Genomic DNA, 6397 nt, shown 5'->3' with positions numbered 1-6397 from the left:
AAGCAGCCATGAGTCTCTCTAATACAGGCTTCATTTTCAAAGGTTTCCCATCAGTACTACAGAAACCTCTAACTTTCCAAAGTCTTGTGTTTGCGCGTGCTGGCAGGAAAGAGAAACGGTTGTCTGTTTATATGTTTACCCACCTTTCTTTGGCTAGAACGGCAGCAACAACTAGTGCTTCCAACTCCGCTGCCTGGGCTGAACAGATTATTTCAGAATAAGAGGCTTTGCAGATTTAGTTACTGCAAGATCTGGGGACCTGATCCCTGAATGCACCTTCACATGCTCCCACGGTGGGGAGTTGCAAACTTGGCATAACCTTGACAGAAGGGTTGAGACAGGGATCTCAAAACGTATGAAATATAAATGTTGTATATCTAAATAAAGTTAAATGCATGTAATAATCTGAATTTAGAGAGAGAAAACCCTGAAGCGCTGAAGGTGCTTTTTTCTTTCTGCAGACCTTTCCTCTGCCTCTCTCCTGTATTGCCCGCACCCCATAACGCAGAGGGAAGGGGTGTGTGTGATTTCTGCAGGGGGAAGAAGAAAAGGGGGGGGGAGAAGAAGCCAAAGGGGGGGGGCTCCCAAGCAACCAAACCGTTTGTGGCGGGGAATTTAGAAAGGACTCCTATCAGGAAAGCACCAGCTCTGTGCTGTGGGTACGTGGGTTTCTGCGTGCTCGCCTCCTTGTTTTTGGAAGCCCCGCCCCACCCACTGCGCTTGCGAAGGCATGCGTTGGAGGACAGAGGGGGTACATAGAGGAGGAAAGGGCTAGAGCGTCTCCTCACAGGAAGCGGAAGCAGGGAGCGCTTCCTCCTTCTTTGTCTCTACGTTCAGCGGTGACCGCGCTGGGCGGCGGCCTGTCTGGGCTTTTTCTGCCTCCGGAGGACCTGGAAGGCGGTGAGCCTTTTTCGAGAGGAGGAAGAAGAGGAAAGGGGGGGGGCGTGGAAGGCTTTGTCTTTGGAGGGGAGGGTGTCGGGGGTGTGCTTTTAAAACCAGCCGGATTACTCCGTGCAATCCCGGTTACCAACCGCTCTTCTTTCCATGCAGGAACGCGGTGGTTTCAGCGCCCGGTTGAGGGGTTTCGATCCCCTCCCACGGCGCTCCCTTTGACTTCACGATCCATCGGAGGGGGGGGGGTCCCTTCCAGTCTGGCCATTAATAGCTTATTATATAAATACCCACCCACCGTTTTTTAAAAAAGGGTTTCCGAGTTGGGGATATTCAAGGAAGAGCCAGGATGTCTGGGTGGGTGAGTGGGGGGGGGGGGGTTAAGATCTGACCCTTTAGGGGCAGAGAGACATAATCCCCCCCCCATGTCCCCTCCGTGCAAGGCATCTGGGTGGGTGACCCGTGGTCCTGCTGGGGTTTCCTGCGAGGAGACTCCACCTCTCCCCTGCATCCTGCCTCCACCTGGCAGTACAAAAAACGGGAGGAGAGAAAATGACTGGGGTCTCCCCTTAGTGTCTCCCACTCAAGGTTCAAGGGGTCCCATTGGGAAAGTCCCTCAGAGGCATCCTGGGAGTCGCCCCACACCCAGATCACCAGCCTCCACCCTAGTAGAGCAAACCAGGTTGGAAGTCTGCCCTGCAGTATGAAGGGGAGCAGAGACCACTTGGGACAGACCCGGGCTTTTACTTTCAGAGGTACTACTTCAGACCCGAAAAACGAGAGGGGTGGGGAGGATGCAGGACCAGGTGAAGGGAAAAGCATCACGAGAGACCAGTACAACTCACCCCACTGCTGGGGATTGCCTGCTGCACCCCAGAAAACATGGGTGGACAAAGCTGGTTGAGAGGGATACCCACAGCCTTATCCCTCAAAGTCTGGTAACGCAAACCAGATCTGCCGGATCGCCCAGGATCAAGTCCCGGATGGCGGTTCTTTTGCACCCTTGCATTTAGCAGCTTCTTTTGCATTTAGCAGCAAGAGTTTAAACCAAGAGGGTTGGTCACCCAGGCTGTCCCAGCTGTGTACGTTTGGGGGTGGCTTAGGGCCAAACCAAAATCCTCCCCCCCTTCTCTTTCATGGGTGCTGTGAATGCTTCCCCCCGCCCCCCGTACACACATACACAATGGGCGGGTGTGGAGGTGGGAATGCATTTATAAAACAAGCCCCATTCCCCTGCAATCCCCGTCGGCAACCGCTCCACTTGACATCCTTTGCAGGAACGCCGTGGTTGAGGATCCCCCCCCCCCCGCAAAATACACACCTTGTTATCTTGACCATCAGAAGGCATCCCTCCACAAGCAGACAAAGATAAAGTTAGCAGCTTCTCCCCTGAACTGGCTGGGAGTTTGAGAAGGGAGCATTTAACGAGGTGGTGGTGCTTTAAAACCTTCAAGGAGGGAGGAGTCCCAAGACATAGTTGTGGAAGGAGTCTTATAAAGCTCTCTCGGAGGTCGGGGGCTCAGGTTGCACGGCTGGATTGCACTGTGTGCAGGTGAGGTTCTTTTTATACATGCAGGGAGGGAACGAGAGGAGTCAGGGAGCCCCCAGGTGTTGCCAAACTCCTGACTTCTCCTTCCGCCAGAAGTAGGAGGGAACAAATATAATCCATCAGAAGCCCCAGCCTTACATATTATTCTGTAAAGGACATGACATTACCATTCTTAGGAGAGTTTTGGACATCAATGCAGTGTTAAAAATGGGGTACACCATTGCCATGGAGGGATTTGACCCCTTCAAAGACATCCTAGGTTTCTGGCAAATTGGCTGGATCAGTCCCTGCCCACTCAGCTCACCTTCACCTACAGCCCCCAACTGTTTTTCTGGTGCCCATCTTTTCCTTGTGTGTGTTAAGAGGGAAGTACTGTCTGTTGTTCTCTGCTTCCCACCATCCATCCCAGCTAACTTTAATAACCGAATCTTTCTCTCAGAGTCTGTAAGATGCCATTCCATCTTCTTCCCCTTTCCCTCCTACCTCCTCGTTGTTTCTTCGTTAGCTGCCTTTCCATTTTCCTTTTTCTGCTTTCCATAGGGGAGAGAGAGAGAGAAATGGAGATGTATCTCCACACGATATTAAAAGTACAAAGCCAGGCACTGTTAGGAAATGACTTTTGTTTGCTTCATCCAAGATGCCTCCAGACTGATCATTTTTCTTTTCTCCAAGGCAGGGTTTGAAACTGAGCAGATCGCCGTTCATGTCTCTCTGGACCAAAAGGGAATAACCAAATTCCAGATCCCTCTTAACATCTCCAAGGTAAGCAAGACGTCTTTCTTTATTAATAGCATAGAATCATGACATTGTAAGGAATCCTATAAGGCCATATAGGCCAATGACCAGCTCAGTGCAGAAATTAAAGTGCATCTGATGGCAGCCCAATTTTCCCTCAGCCTCAAGTCCCACTGTTGTCCTGCTCAAATAGTTAGAAGGTTTTTCCTGACACTCAATCAAAATCTGGCTCCCTGAGTGCATTAATTTGTGTCTTACACCCTGGTAGAACTGAGAACAGATCCTGCCCCTCTGTGTAATAACCTTTCAATTATTTAAAAAGTGTGTTCATATCACCCTTCAGTCTTCTTTCCTGAAGGCTAAACATGCCCAGTTTGTTCAGTCTCTCCACGTGGGGCCTGGTTTCTAGTTCCTCCTTAGTTGTCCTTACTGTCCCCCGAGCCTGTTCCCGTTGACCTGCATCCTTCTTAAAGGGCAGAATTGGACATGGTGGGAGTAGGAGGGAGCAAGACTTGATGTGATGGGGAGACGACTCCCCTGTGAATGCAGCTCAAAAGAGCCTTTTTTCCAGCCGATTCCCATAATTGCAGAAAGATAATCAGTTCCCCATCATGAATGGGGAAAAAGGGGCAGAAATTACGTTTGTTGAGTGTTCCCAGCGGTTAGGTACATTTATGAGGTAAAGAACATATTCTGCCGGCTACGTGGCTTTAAGAAAACACAGGTGTCTGTTCAGAAAAGTGAAAGAACTACACTCTTCAGTCACAGATTCCCTGTTTGTGTTCCTGGACACAGGATGGAGAATAGAGGGGAGGAGACCAAATGTTTCCATATAGCTTCAATTATTTACATTTTACTTATCAGATTATTTGTTTGTTTGTTTGTTTGTTTAGCTTATACACCACCCACACTACCGAAAGGTCTCTAGGCACCTTACAATAATTAAAATACAATACAAAAAGATAAAACAATTAAAATACAATTAAAATGTATACTCTAAAAACTGCCGTCAGGACCCATAGTTGATATTATTTCAATTAAAAGCCTTCTGGAACAGGAAGGCTTTGACCTGGCGCCAAAATGTCATCAGCATCGGCGCCAGACAAATCTCAATTGGGATGGTGTTTCATAGTCTGGTAACATAGGAGGAAGGAAGACTTGACGTGATGGGGAGATGACACCCCTTTGAATGCAGCTCAAAAGAGCCTTTATTTATTTATCTTTTTTGCAGCCGATTCCAATAATTGCAGAAAGGTAGTTAATTCCTCATCACAAATGGGGAACAACAGGCAGAAATTATGCTTGTTTTTTATTTATTTTTTAATTTCAATTTTATTTAAAATAAAACATTGCAAGACAGACAAGCTAAAACCCTCTACATCAAAGAAAAAATGCAAACAAGCAAAAAGGAAATACCCCACTGCTAACTAAAATAGACCCTCCCCCTTTGGAGTCAGAGACTCCCGCATCGTTTGCTCTCGGATTTCTCCAACTGATTCCCAGTGAGAACTGAGTACAGTTGTGCCCCGCTTGACGATTACCCTGTTTAACGATGAATCCGCTTCATGATGATGTTTTTGCGATTGCTTTTGAGATCGCAAAACGATGTTTGAATAGGGTTTTTTCACTTGGCGACGATTGGTTCCCTGCTTTGGGAACCAATTTTTCACTAAACGTTTTTTCAACAGCTGATAGGCGGTTTTCAAAATGGCTGCCGGCTCTTGAAATGGCCCCCCACTGTTCTTAGGAGGCATTTTTCGCAAGACAGGCACCGGAAAATGGCTGCCCTACAGAGGATCTTCGCTTTACGATGTGGTATTTCGCCCATTAGAATGCATTAGCTGGTTTCTAATGCATTCTAATGGGCTTTTAAATTTTGCTTGACGAGGATTTCGCTTAACAGCGATTTCAATGGCACGGATTATTCTCGTCAAGCGAGGCACCACAGTACATAGATGATCAGGTTCACCCTAAACTCCTGTCTTTTCCTGGGCCCAAAAATATATTAAGTTTCCAGCTTTGTTTTACGTAGTCTCTTGGTTGTTCCCGCAATGCTTCTGAAAGTGTATCAAGTTCTGCTATGTCCCATAACTTCTTTATCAACTCTTCTGTTGTTGGTGTTTCTTCACTTTTCCATTTTTGGGCCCAGAGTAGCCTTGCTGCTGTGGGTATATACATTAGACAATGTTTTATTTTCTTATCAGTAATTTCCGGCATAATATTCAATAATACTATTTCAGGTTTTATATCTAATTTTTGTTGAATAATTTATTTTACTATTTCCCACACTTGTGTCCAATATCTTTTGACTTTTTCACATGGCCACCACATATGATAATAAGTCCCTGTGGTTTTTTTTTTTACACTTCAAGCAAATGTTGCTGTTAGGTAAAGGTAAAGGTTTCCCTTGACAATTTTTGTCCATTCATGTTTGACTCTAGTGGGTGGTGCACATCCCCGTTTCCAAGCCATAGAGCCAGCGTTTGTCCGAAGACAATCTTCCGTGGTCACATGGCCAGTGTGACTTAGACACGGAACGCTGTTACCTTCCCACCGAGGTGGTCCCTATTTATCTACTTGCATTTGCATGCTTTCAAACCGCTAGGTTGGCAGGAGCTGGGACAAGCGACGGGCGCGCACTCCGTCACGTGGATTCAATCTTATGACTGCTTGGTCTTCTGATCCTGCAGCACAGGCTTCTGCGGTTTAGCCCACAGTGCCACCACGTCCCTTAATGTTGCCGTTACCATCTGATATTTTTGCCAATCTTACAGGTGTATAATGCCATCTATAAAACATTTTGAGGATATTTCCCCTAAGGTTTACTGGCTCAATCATTTTATGACATTCTTTCCACATCTTAGTCCAATCATCAATATCAGTACTGTGACCAATTTTTTCCCGACCATTTTACCATCATCTCCTTCACCCTCTCCTCCATGTCATACTCTAGTAAGTGTGTATACATTTTTTAATTATTTTCTCATCAGAATATATCCACAGTTTATCCACCTGAACTTCACTCACAAAGAAATTAACAGATTTATATTTTTTGCATCTTGATTCTAGTTTCAACATTGACCACCAATCAGCTGCTACACCCAATTTTTCTAACTCTTGTTTGTCCTTTATAAAGCAAAGCGTGCTGCTTATATACCGCCCCATAGCGCTTCAAGCACTCTCTGGGCGGTTTACAATTTAATTATGCAGGCTACACATTCC

At 46.4% G+C, this 6397-nt stretch overlaps 1 protein-coding gene across 1 annotated transcript in view; it reads left to right on the top strand.

Moving 5' to 3' along the window:
- The first annotated feature begins 768 nt into the window (after nt 1-768).
- Nucleotides 769-6397, top strand: part of LOC110070817 (uncharacterized) — a 41331-nt gene continuing 35702 nt past the window's right edge. The window contains exons 1-2 of the mRNA XM_078387989.1: nt 769-900; nt 3113-3202. The gene's annotated coding sequence lies outside the window, so the exon portion shown is untranslated. The remainder of the gene's footprint in view (nt 901-3112; nt 3203-6397) is intronic.

The sequence above is a fragment of the Pogona vitticeps genome, chromosome 2 (assembly GCF_051106095.1).
Source record: "Pogona vitticeps strain Pit_001003342236 chromosome 2, PviZW2.1, whole genome shotgun sequence".
NCBI classification, from domain to species: Eukaryota; Metazoa; Chordata; class Lepidosauria; order Squamata; family Agamidae; genus Pogona; species Pogona vitticeps.
This window is presented reverse-complemented; position numbering and strand designations above follow the sequence as displayed.